Source organism: Cryptomeria japonica, chromosome 9 (genome assembly GCF_030272615.1).
Source record: "Cryptomeria japonica chromosome 9, Sugi_1.0, whole genome shotgun sequence".
Taxonomy (NCBI): Eukaryota; Viridiplantae; Streptophyta; class Pinopsida; order Cupressales; family Cupressaceae; genus Cryptomeria; species Cryptomeria japonica.
Window position 1 is genome coordinate 282,779,313 of NC_081413.1, and position 23,344 is coordinate 282,802,656.

The following is a 23,344-nucleotide window of genomic DNA, read 5'->3' on the forward strand; positions in this document are numbered from 1 at the left end:
GTGAATGGATTGAGTAATGCATTAGTATAAGGTATTAGTGCAGGGATATTTTGTAAGGAGAACAAATTTGCAGCTATGATTGGCATTTTGTAGTTCTGTGTGTGACTCTATTGCCCAATGAACAAGGCACTAGTCTTTGAGAGATTTGGGGATAGTTTTAGATTAATTCAAATTAAAGAAAATCTATTTCCCTTTATGTTTAGGGGTTAATGTTCTATCCTTCCAAAGCTCTATTTCACTTATTATTTGTATAAGATCCAGCCCATCTGTACATGTTACCTAATTTGGTGAGCTTGTGGAATGGTTTGTCTGCTCATTGTTGATGCAGTCTTATGTTTGTGATTGTTGTATTCAATGCATCAAAAGGGTGTCCCTCCCTAGGTCTAGCAGAACCTAAAGTGCAGGAGGATCATTACGATCCTATGTTATGTTGTCCAAGCCCTGAAGTGTTTCATTGAATGAGATTGGCTATCTCATAGATAGATTTGCAGGTGTTCTTGGGTTATCACTTTTGGTGAACAACAGAACAAACATACCGCTTCACTTTTTAACAAATACTAGTTTACATCATCATATTGGTTCTCTTTCCAATTTTCTTACTACAACATACCAGTTCATACTTTAGCATATTGATATCAATGACAACATACAATATCATCATGTCATCATGCTCTGCACGTATGCCAACAATCTCCCCCTTTGGCATTGATGGCAATATACAAAGATATCTTTCTTCTTCTGCTTCACAACTTCTCCCCAATACTATAGATATCGTCTCTGCTTCACATCTTCTCCCCCTTTGATAACAATGCCAAAGTGGAGGCATACACATCTATGTTCCACTATGTTGCTCCCCCTAAGGAGTAGCATCCTTCAACACACCAATCCTGAAAAGAGATATATCAATCTAAGACCTGATTGATGTGGAGCACACACCTTTAGTTCACCTCTTGAAGGGGCAGCACCCCTAATTCACCTCTCAAATAGGTAAAGGTAGCCTTCAGTAGAGGTTTGGTGAATATGTCTGCTAACTACTCCTTACTAGAAATATGTTCCAGTACAACCTCTTTGTTCTAAACCTTCTCCCTCAAGAAATGATACTTGAGCTCGAAGTGCTTGGTTCTTGCATGTAAAACCGGATTCTTGGAGATGTTAATTGCACTTGTGCTGTCACAAAATATACTTACCAGTTCAGATATAGGAACTTTGAAGCCATTTAATACATACCTTATCCAAATTATCTGGGTGTAGTTCATAAATGTTGCAACATACTCCGCTTTTGTTGTAGACTGAGAGATGCAACTCTGCTTCTTACTCATCCATGAGACTAGTCTACCACCAAGAAAGATTGCACCACCAGTTGTGCTCTTCTGGTCATCCACATTACTAGCCCAATCAGCATCTGTAAACGCTTTCAGGTTGAGATCATTACTATATGGATACCATAATCCATAGTCAATAGTTCCCTTCAGATATCTTAGAATCTGCTTGACTGCTACCAAGTGGGATTCTCTTGGGCTTTTCTGGAACCATGCAGTAATGCCCACTGCATGTGCAATTTCTGGTCTGCTATGTACTACATAGTGCAACTTATCAATCATTGATCGATATTCCTTCTTATTTACCAATGTTGAGTCATCTTCCTTTGATAGTTTACAACCGATCACCATCAGTGTACCAACTGATTTGTTGTCTTCCATGCCAAAGGTCTTCAACACCTCTTTGACATACTTGGATTGAGTGATAAAGATTCCATCTTTCATTTGTTGAATCTATAGTCCAATGAAGAACTTAATCTCCCCTATAAGTGACATCTCAAATTCCTTTTTCATCTCATCTACAAATTCATGACTCATCTTGTCATCTCCTCCAAAAATTATGTCATCAAAAAATACCTCACAGTTTAGAATCTGATCTCCTTCTGACTTCAAATAGATATTGTTATCTTCACTTTCTCTCTCAAATCCAATCTTCACAAGATGGGAGTGCAAGCGTTCATATCATGCTCTAGGTGCCTCCTTTAGTCCATACAAGGATTTATGTAGCCTACACACCATGTCATTGTCTTTTGATAGGGAAAACCCATCTGGTTTCTCTATATACACCTCCTCTTCTCATATTCCATTCAGGAATGCAGATTTTACATCCATTTGATATACTTTGAATCCATTGATTGATATTCCTTCTTATTTACCAATGTTGAGTCATCCTCCTTTGATAGTTTACAACCGATCACCATCAGTGTACCAACCAATTTGTTGTCTTCCATGCCAAAGGTCTTCAACACCTCTTTGACATACTTGGACTAAGTGATAAAGATTCCATCTTTCATTTGTTGAATCTATAGTCCAATGAAGAACTTAATCTCCCCTATAAGTGACATCTCAAATTCCTTTTTCATCTCATCTACAAAATCATGACTAATCTTGTCATCTCCTCCAAAAATTATGTCATCAACAAATACCTCGCAGTTTAGAATCTGATCTCCTTCTGACTTCAAATAGATATTGCTATCTTCACTTGTTCTCTCAAATCCAATCTTCACAAGATGGGAGTGCAAGCATTCATACCATGCTCTAGGTGCCTGCTTTAGTCCATACAAGGATTTATGTAGCCTACACACCATGTCATTGTCTTCTAATAGGGAAAACCCATCTGGTTTCTCTATATACACCTCCTCTTCTCGTATTCCATTCAGGAATGCAAATTTTACATCCATTTGATATACTTTGAATCCCTTGAAGGCTGCAAATGCAAGAATCATACAAACTCCTTCCAATCTGGCTACTGGAGCAAAGGTTTCTCCATAGTCTTCTCCTTCTTATTGAGCATATCCTTTGCACACCAGTCTGGCTTTGTTTCTTACCATTGTGCCATCTTCATTCAGCTTATTTTTGAAAACCCATTTGGTTCCTATGACATTTTTATGCTCAGGTCTGGGTACCAAAGACCATGTACCATTCTTTTCTATCTGTTCAAGTTCTTCTTCCATTGCCTTGATCCAGTCTTCATCTTTATGTGACTCTTTGAATGTTTTAGGCTCAAATTCAGAGATCATGCAAGAGTTTTCTCTGACCTTTCTTCTTGTAAGAATTCTTGCATCCTTGTCTCCTATGATCTACTTTGGATCATGATTCAGCTTTACATACCTAGGAATGATCTTAGTTGTTTCTTCTTGATTTTCTTTTTCATCCTCATCTTCATCAACATCAACATCTATCGATGTAGGAGCACTGTTACTGGTGCTAGGCTATTTTGCAACCAATTCCTAGAAGATTACTACTGGTTCCTCTCCTACTTGCTCACTACTGGTTTCCTTAGGTTTCTCAGAGGTTTCATCAACTCTAACATTGATGCTTTCAGCAATTCTCTGAGTCCTTTTGTTGAGACATTTGAGAGCTTTTCTCTTTGTGTAATACCCTAGGAATATTCCCTCATCACATTTTGCATCAAACTTGCTCCGATGTTCACTCCTCTTGATATAACATTTTCTACCAAACACTCTAAAGTAGCTTACCATTGGTGTCTTACCGGTCCAATACACATAAGTTGTTTTATCCTTACCCTTTTTGATGAGTACCCGGTTGATTGTGTAGACTGCAGTGCTCATAGCTTCTCTCCAAAAAGTGTGAGCAACTTTTCCTTGGATCAGCATTGTTCTGGCTGCTTCAACTACAGTCTGGATGTTTCTCTTTGCTAGGTCATTCTGATGTGGAGTCAGGGGGGCAAACAGTTTCCTCTTGATGTCGTTCTCTTCATACTACTTGTTGAATTCACCGGAAGTGAATTCTCCTCCTTGATCAGTTCTCAAGCACTTAATCCTCTTACTGCTTTCTTTTTCAACCAGTTCTCTGAAGGCTTTGAACTTTCCAAAAGCTTCAAACTTGTTCTTCAAGAATGTGACCCACATCATTCTTGAGCAATCATCAGTAAGAATCATAAAATACCTATCTCCCTACACACTCCTATTTTTCATAGGACCACACAAATCAGTATGCACAAGATCAAGTAAATTGTCTGCAGTGAAAGATTTACCTTTGAAGGTTGAGGAAGACATTTTCTCCAGTTGACACTCTCTGCACAAAGGATTCTTCGGTTTTCTCAGCATAAGCAATCCTCCAACTGCCTTGATCTTACTAGCCTTCACAATATTATCAAAGTTTACATGGCAGAGTCTCCTATGCCATATCCAAATATCATCAAACTTAGCCATTAGACATGTACTGATGTTTGCATTCAGCTGAAATAGGTTACCTTTGGTCTGCATACCAGTGGCCATCAGTTCACCACTCTTACCTTTTATTTTACACACTCCATCTCTGAATTCCAAAGTGAGTCCATTATCATTCAGTTGGGCAACACTCAAAAGGTTGTGTCTAAGACCTTCTGCCCAATACACATTATCGGCACTTCTTTTTCCATTCAAAGAGATGGACCCTCTTCCTTTTACCATACATGGTGCATCATTACCAAAATGAACCACACCACCATCATACTATTCCAGAGACAGAAACTTACTCTGGTCACCAGTCATATGGTGAGAACAGCCACTATCAATAATCCACTCATTAGAATTATCAAAGCAGGAGACAAGAGCCTTCTTGTCTGACACATCTTCCTTAACTGCTACAAACACAATGTCTTCACTTTCTTCATCTTCTAATTCCTCATCAATGACACCTTCATCAATTGCTACAAAATAGTTTCTCATGTTTCCTCCTTTGAACTTCTTGAACTTCTCTGGTTTGTCCTTGTTATCACCATTAGGATAGTTTACAACAATGTGTCCTATCTTATTGCAAGAAAAGCATTTCAAAGGGAGCTTACCTTTGTATTTACCAGTTCCCTTAGGAAGTCTCTTGGCAAGAAGAGCTTCAAATTCCATCAGGATCTCCTCATAATCCATTTCTCTACTTTGTCTTGGTTTTCCACTGGTACTAGCTTCTTTGCCCTTTCTAGATGGTGTAGCAGATGCTCTAAAGGCTGATTCAATCTTTTGAATACTGCCATCATAATTATTTAGCTCATAAGATGTCAACTTAGCAATGATGGAGTCTAGGTATACCTTTGTCTTGTCTATAGACCTCAACTCCTGAATAGCAGCAACCCTTATAGCATAGACTGGTAATAAGGATCTCAATACTTTTCTAACAATAGTGGAATCATCTATTATACCACCTACACTCTTGATGTCTCCAACAATAGTTTTGATTTTTATTCCATATTGTTGAATGGTCTCTCCTTCAACCATCTACATGTCTTCAAACTTTCCCCTAAGGCTCTCTTCCTTAGCTTGTTTCACATGCTCATCACTACCATAGATATTCTCAAGAGCATCCCATACTTCTTTGGGATTGTCTTTGTCCTGAACATCAATAAACTCAATGTCACATAGACTGCTGATTAGGGCTTCCATGACTTGCCCATTCTCCTGAATCTCTCTCTTTTGATCATCGGTGAGAGTACCAGTAGGGATAACATAAGCATTCTCAACATAGCTCCAGTGTTGAGCACCCATGCTTCTGATGTATATCTTCATTTTGTCCTTCCATATTTTAAAGTTGTCTATGTTGAACTTTGGACCTTCCCTCTTCATCATTAGAGTAGGATCATTTCCTCAAGCAGTTAAGCTTACAACACAGAGGACCAAGAAGATGCTCTGATACCAATTGATGAATAAATGATGAATAGTTAGTACCAAACTGGTACTGAGAGGAGGGGATGAATCAGTACAGGCAAAAACACTTACCCTGAAATGGTTTGACTGCAAACACTACACTTTGATTGGAAAGCACTAACACTGGACTAAATCAAATTACTACCGGTAAGACACAGTGAGAATGTGAAAGACATAAACCAATAACCCTTAGCTTTCCATACAATCTAATACTTCATTTCCACTTCACCCTTAAGCATAAACAAGTAATCTATCATCAAAAATAAAATGACTGCTAGATCAATATATTTTACTAGTTTGACATAAAACACTAAACCATCACATGAAAGGCATCACACATGACAAACTGATTTTTCACATGGAAACCCAACTGGGAAAAACCACAGTGGGGATGAAAAACCACAGTGGGGATGAATACCCACAAGTTGTTCTTGAACTCTTTTGAAGTCTGCTCTGTTAGGAGCCTAGTCCGGTAAAGACTATTACAATAGGTTCTACTAGGAACCGATCCTGCTAGGGATCACCCGGTTAAGGGATGGCTAAATACCCAGTTAAAGGTAAGAACCCTGTTAAAGGTTACCTCGCAAGAGGATTTGAAGAACTCATTGAATTGAGTCACCCTATTAAAGGAATTACACAAAAGCCTGTTAAAGCTACCTAGTTAAGGGATTTTCCAACTGCTGAAATGGTTAGGAGTCAATAGGTAATACATTGATCTGATAATAGCACTCAATGCCAAGGCAGATCCACTTTAGCTCCTTTTCTTCTGCAATCACACTCTGCAGGTATCAACACACTTCTCCAGTCTAGCAAGAATCAAGTATCACACACTGGAATACACACATAACATTTGCCAACAACTTCAAAATGAAAAACATCATCGACCTTATAGGAAATAGATAGGTCGGTAGCATAAACCATAAACCCTAAACATTTAGGTTTTACAATCCAATTAGTTCAATCCTGACTGTTAATCACACTGCATCAAATACAACAGTCTCGAACAAATCTCAAGATGTTCTCCAACGTTCATTCTTTGCTGCTTCAGGAAGCTGATAACTCATCACGCGCTCTCCACCATTTATAGAGACTTCGCACATTCTTGAGGTAGATAGGATCAATCTCCATGCAACATCCTCAAGGAAATCCTTCACTTGCACAAGGTTGACATGGCAACACTTATCTGGTCTTCATTACAATGCTAACTCATCACAAGATGTCATCAGTTGAATCGCACAATCTTTGAATGCATCAACTAGAAACCCTAAAGCTGAGACTACCAACCGGTAGTCATGCCAAATGAAACCCCGATACAAAACTTCCATTTACCGGTTCTCATTCCAACATACCCGTTCACCTTTAACAAACATACCACTTCACTTTTTCACAAATATCGGTTTATATCATCATACTGGTTCTCTTGCCAGTTTGCTTACTACAACATACTGGTTCATACTTCAGCATATTGGCATCAATGACAACATATAATATCATCATGTCATCATGCTCTGCACATATGCCAATAGTATTATCTCATTGGGGGTAGGTTCCCATCATGGTTTTTCTCTTAACCAATTTTCCACATCAAAAAGATTTGTGTTATGTGTGTTATTAATGTGGTGATTGTTTATGTAGGTTTAAGCTTTCATTGTTAATAATTAGATCTAAATTGAAGTTTGAGTTGTGTAAAGTTTGTGAGAAACCTGATTCACCCCCCTCAATTTGCTTCATTTTTGCCAACATAACCTTCAATAGATGGACATGGCCTTTGGGTACCTAAAGGTGCTATTTCTTCTAAAGCATAATTACCTACAGAGAAGACTATGTTATGGCACCAGAGACTTGGCCACATTGGATAAAAGGGTCTAAGGACCTTGAAAAATAAAAACCTTGTTAAAGGTTTCAATGATTGTAATATTTATTTTGACTTCTGTGAGCATTGCATTTATGGAAAACAAAAGCACATTTAGTTTTACTTGAGTTCTCATTAATCTTGTGGTGTTTTGGATCTTATTCATTCTGGTGTGTTTGGTCCTATAGATGTCCCTTCCCTTGGAAAATCCATATATTATGTTTCATTTTTATTGATTATTTTAGTAAGACATGGGTATACTTTCTAAGGAGTAAATCTGAAGTTTTTAGTCATTTTAAATAATTTAAAGCAATGATTTAATTGTAGACTGAAAAGAAAATTAAATGTTTGAGGATTGATAATGGCAGTGAATTTTGCTCGAATTATTTTGATAGATTCTGTAAAGACTATGGTATTAATAGACAGAAGAAAACTCTATATTCTCCATAGAAAAATGGGGTTGTAGAAAGAATGAACAGGACACTGATGGAGAAGGCTAGGAATATTCTAAGTGGTGTTGGTCTAAAACAAAAGTTTTGTGCTGAATTTGTTGTCACTGCTTTCTACCTAATTAACAGGTCTCCTACATCATCTCTTGTTGATAAAACACCTATGGAAGCATGGTCAAGTCACAAGCCTTCATTGAGAAATATTAGTTTTTGGTTGTGAAGCATATGCACATGTGCCAAAGGAGAAGTGAACAAAGTTGGAGAGCAAGACTGTGAAATGTATCTTCATTGGTTACAGTTATGGTGTCAAATGATAAAAGCTTTTGGGACCCTATTACACAAAAGGTAATTCATAGTAGAAGTGTTATTTTAAGAAAATTTAAGTCTCCTTCTATTATATTGCAGCCATAATATAATAAGAAGGAAGATGTGATTCAGTTCCCTTCTATGCCTAAAAAATTTGAATCGAGACCACTTGATAGGCAAGAAGTTGAGGAGAGCTCATCTAGCTCTGAATCTTCAAAAGAGGAAGAACCTCCAATTAAGCTTTTTTGAAGGTTTACAAGACATAGACAACCACTTGAAAGGTATTCACCTAATGATTGGAGATGTATTTTTTCTTTGAATACTAATGTGGATGAACCTAGATCTGTAGGAGAGGCATTAGGTATGAATGATGCAAAATCTTAGAAGATTTCTATGGAAGAAGAAATGACAGCTTTGAAAAAGAATGATACATCATATCTTGTACCATTGCCTAAAGGACGAAAGCCTGTTGGTTACAAATGGGTGTTCAAGAAAAAGATTGCTTTAGATAGAAGCATTGAGAAGTATAAAGAAAGGTTGGTTGCAAAAGACTACTCTCAAGTTGAGGGTGTTGATTATGGTGAGATATTTTTGCAAAAATAACATCCATTATATTTTTTCTTTCTATTGATATTTCTTATGAATTAGAGGTTGATAAAATGGATGTGAAAAATGCTTTCCTTCATGGTGATTTAGAGGAGGATGTCTATATGACACAGCCATAACACTATGTGGTGAAAGGTAAAAGTAATTTGATCTAAAAATTAAAGAAATCTTTGTATGCCCTCAAATAGAGTCTTGGGATGTGGTACCACAAATTTGATACATATATGTTGAGTTTGGGATATGAGCATTCTAAATTAGATCGCTATGTTTATTATAAATCTAATGGTGATTATTTTTTGTACATTTGCATTATATGCTGATGACATGTTATTCATTAGTAAAGGGAAAGGTATGATTTCAGAACTAAAGTCTCAGCTTGCTACTAAATTTAAAATGAAAGATCTTGGTGCAACAAAACATATTTTTGGAATGGAAATTAGAAGAGATAGATTGAATATAAATCTATGGCTAGGCTAGAGTAAGTATGTGAATTTAGTATTATAAAGGTTCAACATGCAGGATTGTAGACCATCGTGTGTTTCCTTTATAGTTAAAATGAAATTATCTGTTTCAGATTGTCCTTCATCTCCATCAGAGATGGAAGACATGAGTGGATTACCTTACCAGAGTGAATTTGGAATTTTGATGTATGATATGGTTTGTACTAGACCAGACATTTCCCAAGCAGTGGGAGTTCTTTCAAGATATATGTCTAATCTTGGTAGAGTTTATTGGGATGCAGTCAAAAGAGTCTTTAGATATTTGAAGGGTAGGTCAGAGTATTCTTTGTGTTATCATGGTAATTTGGTTGGAGACGTGATTTTCCTTGATATTCATGGTTATGTGGATTCAGACTGCACAGAAGATATTGATAACAAAAGATCCACCAATGCTTGTGTGTTTACTTTATTTGGTGGTGCAATTAGTTGGATGAGTAAGAGAAAGGTTGTAGTTTATTTGTCCACTACAGTAGCAGAGTATATGGAATCTACTCATTCTTGTAAGGAAGCCATTTTTCTTAAGAGATTGTATTCAAATATTGGAATAAAATAAGGTGCAGTGGCATTTTATTGTGACACTTAGAGTGTGATATGCCTAGTTAAGAACCCAACATTTCATGCCCAAACCAAACACATTAATGTTCAGTATCATGTTATCAAAGGTATGGTCAAAGATGCCAAGGTGAAGCTAGTTAAGGAAGAGACATTGATGAATGTTGCAGATTATTTAACTAAGGTTGTGAGTACAGAGAAGTTTAGATGGTGTTCGGGTTCTATGGGCCTCATGGCCCCTAGAAAATAAATTATTATGTTGATATTCCCTTTGCTCTTGCAAGGTATTCGACAAGTGGGAGAATGTTTGGAAAATGGTGTCTCAACCTTGCATTTATATGAGGTTACTATTTATAGTAAGTTTTTGTTTGAGCATGAAATGGTGCAAAATTCTCTCCAAAGCTTCTGGTTGGCTAGATGAGCATTTCGGTAAATTTTCATCACAAGATCATAGCTAGTTTTGAAGATATTAAAGTTTTCATTTTTGGAGGGTGCGATGAAAGGTTTAAAATTAATTTTGATGAATTTAGAGGCTTTGAAATGTGCTAAAAATAGGGCATAAATGGTATGGATTTTATGAGGAAATAGAGAACTTCGCGAGTTTTCCAATGCTTCAAACAGTTTGTCAATCGGACACACAGTTCATAAGTTATGGCCTCCAGAAGTTTGGACTCCTAAAATAGGAAATATAAATTGCATTGAAAACATAAATGAGTTGTAAAAGGGAGTAACATGTGTTGATGTGTGTTTTAACACATCATAGGGCATCTAGAATTGAGATAAGGTCGGCTCTACTTTATTGGGTGGTTTTAGCCCATGGTTTTGTAATATTGTTTGACGGTTTCTTGTATTGTATCTTCTATATATGAGGTGTGTGAGATAGAGGTTGTGTGTAAGAGTTATGGCTATTGAGTTACCTTTGAGTCTCTAGTTAGTGGTACTCCTGTGAAGAGCTTGCTTTACAAGTATATTGTAATTTGTTATTGATTGTTGAACAATATATTGAGCTGCTCTTGGAGTGTGGGGTTTTTCTCCCAAAAGGGTTTTCCCCACGTAAATCATTGTGTTGTTGTGTTGTGCTGTGCATGAGATATTGTCTATTTCTATTGTTTCTTTAACTGTTGTAATGATCTGTAAAAGTTTTTGCATTACCCTCCTCTTAAGGTTAGTGTAGGAAGTTGTTATGCTACTTAACTTCCTTACAATTAGATATATATGTTTAGCAGCAATGGAAGATAGGTATGTATGTGATATTGGATAGTGAAGCGTATATGGTTTACAGAGAGTATTTTCTAGAAGATCCCTTGCTCCAGAATATATTTTTTTGCTAGTAATGGTTTGTATCAAGTGTTGGTATCAATTGTGGCAGTTGAATTTCTATTCGTACTTTGGTATTGCAATTTTCTTCTATGCTCTGCAATTTGTGGTATTTGTATCTTGAAGGGAGAAGTCATTGTGCTTGGAATTTGTGCCTATGGGTTTGTGTCTATGGGTCCGACAGACCTTTATTTGTTCTAGTTATTAAAGTGTGTATTCCAATAATTAATAATCATATAGAAGATCAGTGAAGGCCGACTCAGTTACCGTGTTGATCCAAGCAATGCATTATTGTATAAACTCTTTGTGCTTGTCCTACATATTATCTCGGTGTATGTGCTTATCAGTATATATATATATATAGAAGACTTATGGATTTTGATGTATGATAGAGTATGAAGTGTGCAAGTGATAGAGTAGTGGTATGTGAAGGTGTGCAAGTAAAGTGAGAAAGATAGAGAAGTAAGTGTATGTGAGTAGTGTGAGATATGAGTTGTGGAGTACAATATGTGTAAGAGCGAAGGTGTGTAAGTGTGGAAAGTTCATGTATAGAGTTGAATTAATCCCTTGATAGAGTTGCAGTAATCCCTCACTGGATCTGTTGTAGGCAATTGTGGACAAAGTATCAATGATCCCTTATCGAATCTAGTGTAAGTTGTTTTGTTATCTGAGCTTATCTTGGTATTGACCCCGTGCATTTGGAGATGCACTTTTCTTCAGTTCATTTAATTCTATTACATTTATCACTCCAGCAGTAAGCCTTATTGTATTCTGGTAGTGAGTCATATTGTAATGTGGCAGTGAACCATCTGACAGTGAGCCACCCTTTTGTAAACACCATATAACTAGTTATATTATCTTGAGAGTTAACCCTCTCTGTGGTTTTTCCCATTTGGGTTTTCCACATATAAAAATTTGGTGTCTATTTTGTGATTATGATTTCTATTTATTATGCATTTATTGTTTCATGTTGATGAGATTAATTGCTAATTAGGTTAAATTGGTGGAAATTTTTTATTGTTGTGGGAATACTAATTCACCCCCTCCCAACCCCCCTCCTCCCCCCCCCCCCACCTCTTAGTATTCTTGAGCATTCAACCATCCAACAATGCTCCACTTTATTTTCTCTTTAGATAGAGGACATGTGGATTTCTCTCCACTACACAACAAGATAGGATGATGGAAGGTTGGTTGTATGATAGATAATGGATTGACTATGGCAAGATTTTGACATTTTTGTGGTATGGGGGATTTTGATTCTCAAATGGACAACAAGATAACATATAAAAAGTGGATAATTTGTGAAAGGAGGAGACTCTAATTTGTAGATTGGAAGGGCTCAAAATGAAAGGCCAAGATTGAAAGAAAGTGGAGAAGGATTGAGAGGACAAAATGGGAGAACCAAGATATTTTCCATAAAGGCATTTCTTGTCTCCACAATTCTCAAGTACATGGGGAAGAGTTACCCAAGTAGATTGGGAAGAGAAATAGGAATATAATATTCCTTGGGGGAAGGGAGGAGGAATTAAAAATTCTAAAATAGAAGATTGTGTGGGGAGAATAAATGGGAAAAGGAATTAAAAATTATTTGGGAAGAGGAGGCATGGGAATGTGCAAGGATTTGAAATTCCTTAGAAGAGGCAAAGTCTGTGCATTTAAGGTTTGGAAGGTGAGAGGGACAAGCCATTTATGGCAAAGAGTTGGCTCGTCCCTAATTAAGATGATTAGGAATGTGCAAGTGATTAGGAGGACAAATTAGGTGGCTAAATGAAGAATTAGAGTGCAAGTGGTAAAACTAGGAGGATGTGACATGAGGAGAGACAATAAGTGGATGAATTTAAAATTGGAGAAATTGATGAGAATAATTAATTAGGATATATGATGGGATTTGGAAGGGTGATTTGTAGGAATCATACAATTAGCTTAGTTAATTGAAAATAATTAACTAATAAAGGTTTAGGAGAAATAATGAGGATTTGAAATGATTTTGGAAGAATAAGGAATAATGAATTTTGATAAATTAATTATAAGGGCTAAAGTGATACAATTAATCGAATAAGATATAATTAATTTTAAGAGGAATAGGGCTAACACAATTAATTAAATTAGTTATGTGGAACTTAGGCTTAAATTAATTAAATGTTTATTTCATTAATTTTAGACATCTACATGGAGTCCTATTTCCTTTTATTTGAATTAGATTTGAATTGAAGAAAAAATAACAAACTATTATATATTTCATGCAAAGTTGTAAACTAAGAATAGGAAAGTAGAAGAGGATCATAACCTGTTCTTAAAAGTTCAGGCTAATTTTCTAGGATCGGGTAGCTAGGATTTGCCTTGGTCCTATAACTGCAAATATAGGCAACTTGGTTGTTTCCAAGAAGGGAAAGACACACTATATTTACTAGTGAAATATCAAAAAAAACTATTTGACCAAGGTACCATGAACAACTCGGTCCCTCTATAGCACCTTGGTCTAGAGAGGTCTTCAAAATTTCTACAAAAGTTCTTTTTTTTTATTCTCTATCATTTTTCACTTTCGCAACTCCTAGATCTATCACTTGACCACCAAGAGAAGGGAAATTTTATTCTAGATAGGGGATTTCCTTATGTCAAACCCTAGTTTTGGAATTAACCCTAAATAGAATAGAAATGAAATTGAAAGCATGCCTTTTGAGGGTAGAGGAAAGACTTGTAATTGAAATGTTTAAATGTAGATGATTATACCTTCAATAGGTGATGCAATGTTCTTAAGATAATTCATCCATGTATTTATGCAATAACATGATAAATTGCATAAAATCCATCATGAAACCATAGATAAAACATAAATGGAAGACGCCCTAATGTAGTTTGTTGCTCCTTAAAATAAAATTTTCTCTTGGGGAAGAAGAATTGCTCTTGAATTGATGATAATGTTAGAATAAGATTAGACTAACACAATGAATTGAGAGGGGAGCCTTATATAGGGATTTCATAATTAAAATCACCTTTAGGCTGACTTAGAACTGATATATTTTAGCATGGAGTGGGATTTGAATTAGAAAAGACCATCAAATTATCCTTCCAAAATTTGGGGGGAAAAAGAAGGATTGGGTAGTTGGGATTCATCCTAGTCCTATAAGATTTTTTCTAAACTTCTAGGGATGTGAGGTAATGGGGTTCTAATTCCAAATCCAACTTGGTGGCTCAAACCATAATGCACAGGTATGCAATATTCTTTGATATTTTAATTTAGGGTAAGATTAAGGATAAATCAAGATACAATTATTAAGGGCACACCTAGAACTAAGAGCACAAATATGAGTATGATTATGTAATTAAGTGGAATAAGACCTATAATATTAATTTAAATATTAATTAAAATCAATAAAGGTCCCATAATACATAGAGGAAAGGGAAATACTAAAATAGGTGCTAGGAGAGTGTGAAATTGGAAACACTAATAAAGTTGTATGATATATGACGTTACATTCAGCCCCCACTTTAGTAGAGAAGATCATACTCTCGATAAAGTAGAAATTAAAAGATAAATAATCTAAGAGAAAGAAAAAGCAAAGATAGGATAATATTAAGGGATGATCAAGTCCCCAAGCATAGCATCCTATCAATTCATGCAAGTAACCTTTAAAAATTTTCAAAAAAGCAAACAATGTTAGTACTAAAACATAAAGTTCCAAGTCAACTACTTGAAGGGACCTCGATAATCAAAATGTATCAACCGCTAATATAATTCTTGACACATCTATAATTGTAATAACATAAGTGGAATTATAGAAAGAACAAGGACGCACACCCATTGAAAGCACAATAAACCATAATTCAACACTAGTAAAGTGTCTTATTTTATGGTTTCATGGGAGAGAAAGAATGAACATGGATTCCATAGGCTAGCAAGCTATGTTATGCTAGGTGATCCATGTATGAAGGAAGAGTCAAAATAGTCTATCAATTTGTGTTATGCTAGGTCCACTCATCTTGCTAAAATGTCATCTGGTTTTAGGAGTTAAGCATCTCATATAAGAGTTAGCTCTAGTTTCAAGCATGCAACAACCTCTATAAGACATGCAATTTAAAAATGATGTGTCTAGTTTTGGGAATCAAACATCTCGTCTAAGGCATTAGGTTTGGTTTCGAGAATGTACACCTCATATAAGACATGCAAAAGGACTACATCTAGTTTCGGGAATGAAGTGTTGAACACATTGTAGTACTGAGACGGATGGGTGAATCAATATGAAACTTCAAAAAAGATTAATTATAAATAGCATTAACTTACTTAATGACAACACAATGATCATAAACACATGAGCATCAAACATCAACATATGAACATTATATTTACGTGGAAAATCCATATAGGGAAAAAACATGATGAGAATCTAACTCACAATATATATCAATAGTTTACAATGAATATGGTTTCCTTCCAAAGAGCTCATTAAACTAGACGTGCAGACTAAGGTGCACAACATTAGGCAAGATACAAAATTAGGACTTGCTCTACTAAAGATTACTTCTTTCGGGTTTGAAAAATTAACGAATGTCGAGGGGTGGGTTGAATCAACATAAATAGAAATGTTACCAATTAAAGATGCCAAAACACATAAGTTTCTTACTTCAATTATGCAGCAAGACAAATAAAAAAATTGTAAATACATGAACACACAATAACACTAGATTTTTACATGGAAAACCCAAACTGGGAAAAACCACAATGAGAATTAAACTCACAATATGTATATTCACTATTTACAATAAATATAGCCATCGGCTAGAGCGCTTATGCTTCGGACTTGTAGACTAAGGTGCACTACTTTAGGCAAGATACAAAAGATGACTTGCTTTGTTGAAGATCACTTCTTCAAGACAAGATACCGATAATTATTCTGACACAATATGAAATATAATTTGAGCTACACAAAAAGAGAATCTATTCAATGTTGATAATAGTTCCTAGTTAAAGCACTCATCTAATTCATTTACTAAGTCTCAAGACCTTTGATCTTCTTCCAATATATACCACCTTTTCACTATTCATCTTTAGCATGTTCACACTCTAGTTCATTCAATTACAAAATAGTTTTGACCTCTTTATATTATTCAAGATCAAACACATATATTATGAATTTGACTAGAAGGAGATGTTAGTTGTATATTGGCATCAAACTAAAAAAATCCAATTCCATTAATATGGAATGCACAAAAATGTGTGTACTGTCAGCTCCAACAACTACAAGATATCTATCCATTTCACATTCTACTAAAAATGTGATTAGCCATTCATTTTCCTTGATCAAAACCAAAAAGTGATTACCATATACTTTGAAAAACTATCAAGATAATCTTATTCAATCTTTTGGGAAACTTAAGATAGAACATAAATATATGAAATATGACTATACCAAATTTTTTCATTAACCGAACAACCTCTGATCTAGAGGAGTTGACATCAATGACAAGCAGCACGCATATTGCAACAATCTCCCCCTTTTTCATTTATGGCAACACTATGCGAACAAAATTCAAAAACAAAACTTCTTCCCAAAATCTCTCCCCCTTTGACAACAATGACAAAAAGAGTGCATGCTTCATTAAATTAACTCATCCTAAGGGGAACAACTTATCAGTACCAAGAAATATCTATAGAGAAAAGAAAGAAAGAATCAGTCCACAAAAGATTACAATTTTTGTAGGGAAGGAGGAATGATATCTTTATTCACTGATTTCAGATATCTCCAGGTAGTATCCCAATCATCTTCAATGGAGACCTACACCTTGATCTAACTTTCAAACTCAAGAATGAACTACTCTGCAATATTGGAGTCCAGTGGAATGGAGACAGATACACTTAACTTCTACAAGTCTATAAAATTTTCACCATACCAATGAGATGTATGTCCATAATGTCTTGTAATTTGTAAAATTCCTTCTTTACAAGTTCCCTTTAGTTAACCAAATCATTAAATCTCTTGTAAAGTTCTTTGATCTCCAATCTTCTAGTAGAGTCTTCATTGTTCTTCAAATTTAAATACTTGGATGACTCTTGGATTTTTTCTTCAATAGCTTCAATTTTCTTTTGCATTAGACTAGTGGATTTAGGCCATGTATGACAAAATCTATAAATTTGGATTACACTATCCACATTTTGCTCAAACCTAGAAATAGTCTTTTAGGTGATTGTGTGCTTCTACACAACTATTCCTTGACCAAGTCAAATAGTTTCCTAAAATATTCCTTTCCAAGGTCTTCAAAATTTTTACTTCAAGGCTTAAAGCCTAACCTTTTAAACATTTGAAAGACAATCTTAGTTGGTCCTCATCAAAAAAAGAATTGCCAATTTGCATATCTGGAAGCTTCTCAAGGAGAAATTTCAACATATCTTCTACCAGGCTCCGAGACACATAGCTCTTTTTCGTAGCTTCAAAATGCAACACATTGCTCAACTCAAGCATTTGTCAAGGGGATAGTTTGCCCAAATCCAATCTTTCCTAAGAAATTGGTACCTCAATACCTCAAAAAAATCTCTAGTTCAATAATATTTCAACTTTTTTTGTATCAAACACAATATGTGGTTCTCTTGTCTTTTTGCACAATAGATCCTCTCCCTAATCTTTTTGGTCCATTTCATCAATGAAATTTTCAAGTTTGTTCTACATTATTCTAATATCAATTTCCTCTTCTATGCTTGATAGATATCTGTCATTACTTCTAGGACTTCATTTATAACATGATCATAGGCATCATCATGAGCATTCTTTGAAATAAATTGTCATTCTGTTGTTCTGCTTCACCCATTGATTCCTCTCCTACAATAAATGCTTGTTTAGGCTAAAATTTATTAACCGAAACAACTTTTGATTGATCTTTGTCTATATTTTGTTCTTCTACTCTTGATATAAGGGTACTCCAATTGGTTTCACGAACACACAAATGCTTATCTTCTTGATCTGGAGGAGTAGTTAAAGATTTTACAACTTCTAGGGTGACTTCAACTGCAATATCATTATTCTACTTAATAACCCATTTGATATCCTTTGGATCCTCACCCATTATCACATTTACTCTTTCCTTTTTGTGAAGCCTTGTATTAAGAGAAAATTGAATCTTTCTTTTGGCTTCTTTAGATAAAGGGCTACAAACTTTGTCAAGGGCAGCAGTCTAAATATCATTCTCTTTTTTAACTTCCCTCTTTTCTTTGTCAGAGCATCATATAAACTAAAGAGAACAAAATTATGAATATCACATAAAAAAATTTATAGATGAACAAGTATTTTACTATTTTACTTTCCATCACTTCTTTACTTATAGGTTGTGCCTCATCATAAACATCTACAACATTTTCTACAGACCCATTTTCATACATAGTATTTACAAGACTATCTACACTAAGAGATGGTTCTAACTTTTTATCCTTTTGTTTTCCACCTTTCTTTTGATTTGACTTCTTCTTGGCACTATTCTTTGATTCAGCAGTGGTAGCTTGACTCTTGGTCTTCTTTGTAGGAGGGGCAACATCCTTTTCCTCAATGTCTTCAATTTTAGTCCTCTTGGTTCTCAAGCTAATGACAATTTTCTTTTGTCTCAACTTCTTCATCATTTTTTCTCTTTACTTCATCAACTTCCTGAATATTGAGATTCCTTCAAGATTTTGTTTTCTTCCTAGGAATTTTTCTTTCACTAGATGCAAACTAAGTAGGAGTTTTGGAGGAACTTTGTATCTGATCAATCTTTGTCCAAAGGCATTTTCAACTCTAGGCAAACTAATATCATCAAACATTTTGTTTACTCTTTTTGCCAATCCTTTTGTAGATCTCTCTTCCCTCAAACTAGCTTCCAATTCTTCAACTGTCTCAAAATTAGGCTCATTGGGATCCTTTTCTAGATTGATAATGGTCATAATGTAGTAATTGTCTCTACTAACTACAAAGAAATATCTCATTGCATTTCAATACTACATCTAAAGGAAATTTGTATCTTTCTTGCATATTTACCTTAAAATCCACAAACCATCCACTGATTTCCCTTCTATAAGTGTGAGTATCGAAACCCCATATGTACAATCACATTTTTGCTTCAATGGGTGTGGTTTTCTCCCACACATAATTGTCCCTTTTGAAAATCTCATTCAAGTACATGAATGCAATATAGATAATCAAAGACCCAAATTTAAATGGATACTTACTTTTCCTTGTCTTCTCTCGATTCTCCATCAATTTTTCATACAAAATTTCATGGAGGCCAAATTGTTCTCTAGACACCACTATTTAGAAAGCATTGTGAATAGAAATCGCAGTCATAGTGCCCTCAAGATTATAAAAATAAATCTTATAAGCAATCTTTGCAACATATTTGACTCCTGGGTTATTAATGTCCTCTATTATCATGGCTCTTCCATCTGTCTTTTCTCCTGTTAGCTCACTCACAGTGTCAATTTTCATAGATCTTTTTGTATGAATAGTACCCTTTTCAAAAAGGCTAGTCAATACCCTAATGTCTTTATTTGTAATTTTGTAGGGTTTGTCTAAGTGCATTGTGTCCTCATTAATTCTACTTAAAATAATCCTTTTCCAATTGGGATCATAAGAAAATTCGATAAAAACCCTCCAAATGCCTAACTTGGAGATATTATGATACTCACTCTTGAGAGTAATTCCATCACTTTTGGACATCTTTTCCCAAAGGTCAATGAAAATTTCATGACTCAATTCTCCTATGTCTACATGAATATAAGATTGAACATCTTTGGTGTATAAATAATGAATTAGCACACTAGAAATTGCACCTTCTTTATCCTTTACTATTGTAACAAATGGATATCGCTTCAGCACGGGTTGTGATTTGAGAGCATCATGAACAACAATTGAAATCAACACCATGTCTACAACTAGGATTTACTTCTTCAATACAAAATGCACTCTTTTGCATCTTTCCATAGGAGCTCTCAAACTATCAAATTGCAAGTGAAAAAAATGAGCTCGAAAAACTAATATATCCACTTTTCAATGTATTGGCATTCTTAAATGTGCAAAACCATAAAAAAGTTGATAAAAACTTTGTTCCAACTACACACTCAACACAATATCTAGAAATCACCGAAAATTCCTTTCTGTAAAGCGGAAAAATCGCGATCGAACCCTAGTTGCTCTCCCCTCTTCCAACTCCAAGGAGAGAGAAGGGAGGTTCGCTAGGTTTCGATGGTTTTCACTTAGGGGGGAGACTTTACATTCAAAAGAGGGGTTGAAACCCACAAGATCCAATCCCACGCAATGCAAGATTGGATGCTAAATGAATTTCAAGGGTTAAGACAGCAAGGCTACCCTCTTTTGTAAAGAATGTGCATAGGAGAATTAAGCTAGGAATGCATAGAAAGTGACAAAGATTTGCTTATAAACTGAGATAGGAATACAGTATGAAGCTGCGGACCTGGAATTAGCAGTAAAATGTCGATACGGCACTGTCCTGCAAATTTGAGAAAAAGTTGTCAGGACGATGGCGCCCGGCGCCACGGTCCTCCAAAAAATCCGCGAAATGAAGGGGGATTTGTTCGTCTCTGCACAAGGATTCCAGATCTTCAATTTCAGCCGCGTACCTGCAACCTAAACACAGAAAAGTGAAGACAATTGGGGGGTTAGGGATTAGGGGTTTGCCTTTAGGTCAAACCCCAGTTTTGGAATTAACCAAGAAATGAGCAAGAGCTGTAAATGTAAATGACTGTAAAACAAGTACTAATACCTTGTTCTAAGGATGTTTGTATCCTTATGTGCGAAGGTTTAGATGTTGTATGTTGTATGTTGTAGTAGTATGTGATCTCCTCTTCAATGGTTGAATCCTTGTCTTGAATGCAACACTTAGCCTTGAATGGAGACTTAGAAGGAATGCTTGAATGCTTGAATGCTTGAGTATAGTTTCCATGCCTTGTACACATATCTTTTTCCATCATATGCCAAATGAGAGAGAAAAATGTAGCTTATATACTTGTCAATTAGGGCTGATAGACTGATTTTCCCGACCTTAGGCCGACCAGGAAAGTTAATTTCCAAATTGCAAACAAAAAGACCCGAGACCCCTTAGGAGACCAGGCCCAAAATAGGACCCAGGGACCAGGGCGCTGGGCGCCATGGTCCTGGAGACCAGGGCACTGGGCGCTCTGGTCCCACCTCCCGGGACAGCAGGGTGCAAGGAGGTTCAGGCCAGGGTACTTGAAAAATGCAGTTTTTGGTGTCGTGAGCAAGTTTCGGGGTCTCCATTCAGGTTGCGTGTTGCGTCGCCATCGTGAAGACCGAAATGCAGTCAAAATTGCAAGTGTCACAATTTTAGGACGCTACATTTAGCCCCCACTTTAGCGGGAGTATGTATGCTCATACTTCCGGTAAAGTACAAGGAAACAACATTGAAAAACTTTCACCACGTCAAGGAGGCAAGACACACCAAGCCCCCAGTGGACTAAGGATCTTATGACTTCGATTGACAAAGTAAAAGGGAAGATCACGAAGGAGAACCATGACTGTCAGTAGTAAGGTTCCCTCACTATGAGTCATGCAAGAAAGATATCAAGAATTTTCAAGGCAAAGCTAAATTTGCCAAGAAATTCTCAAGTATCTTGAAAAGATATGAACGGGATGTATGCCCCCTACGTTAAAGCGATCGCACACGCCTCACCGGGGGTGATTGTTTTAACGTAGTGATACACATAAGAATGAGAAAGGAAAGGAGCACGTTATCGCAAGGATTTAGCCCCCAAGTGTGAGATAAGCCCAAGGATAATAGACACAAAACACAAAGCACGAGGTGACTTCGCTTTCCTTGGGGTCAGTATGCTGTATGATAAGTCATGTATATATCATATGTATGTATGCATAATTGTTCTTCATTCCCCAATCAAGGAAGGTTACCTAGAAGAAGGGAACACATGTGTCTTTTGAGTCAACATGAGAGAGATCGAGAGATCTCAATGCTTTGCATCGTCCTCAAGTAGACAACACTAAGGACAACAAATAGAAGAATGAGAATAACATATAGAAGAAGTAACACAAGAGAGGAGGAGAGAATCTGCTATGCTAATGTAACTAGTCTAGCACGTCATCTACCCCCCGATCTTGCTGATCAATGTTTCGGGAAGGCAGGGAACACGCTAGAGGAGGAACATTCAACACAGCAGATGGAGCTATCACAAGATCCAAACAAGGGCTATGTTCATGTTCCGAGCCACATTGTTCTTGTCTAGGAGCTAGGATAAGTGCTTTAGAAAATTCAGTAGATAAATGGTTATCAATATCAACAAGTTCATATTCACTATCAGAAGCAAGAGAAGTAATATTTTCATCATGAATAACATTTTCATCTATATCATCATCAAGATTTATAAAAATAGGATCTATAACTCATACAGGATCAAGACCATCATGCATCTTATGTTTAGGAGATTTAGGCTCAATGTCCGGCTGAGAAGAAAATGGAATAATGCTCGTTGAAGGTGTTTTTGGAGATGGCAAAGTTTGAGAAGCAGCTGCTTGAGCTCTAAGATGACGCTTTCATCGGCGTTCACGTGCAGAACGATTTCGTCTAGTCTTAGTAGGAAGTGAAGAAGATTGAGGAGGAGGAATATTCTCGTCCCTATCACTTGGGTGTTTAGGTTGTGGTCTCTTAGGCTGGATAATAGGAGAAGAAGAAGGTCTCTTCTCTCTATAAAAGGAAGGAGGAGGAACTGCTCCATATAAAGGAGAAATTTTTGGTTTAGGAAGGAGACCAAGTCCATCATGATGAGGAGGAATAGGTCTAATTTTAGGAAGTTTATTAGACATAGACATAGTCACATCCATAGGGATGGGTTGGGAATCTTCTTGAGGAAAGACATTAGTTTTATCTTTCAAAGGAAGAACTTCCTTCTCAAGAATGATAGGAATGTCAAGTTTAGGTGTTCTAGGTTCACTTAAAGATAGGATCATATCTGTTTTCCACTTTTGATAAGATTTGAAAAGATGATCACTTCACGGAGGAAGGGATTGGAATTGTTTAGGCCAAAAGTAATCAAGAGGAACACTAGAGGTTCTTTCAATTGGTTTAAAGAGGCTATGATTGA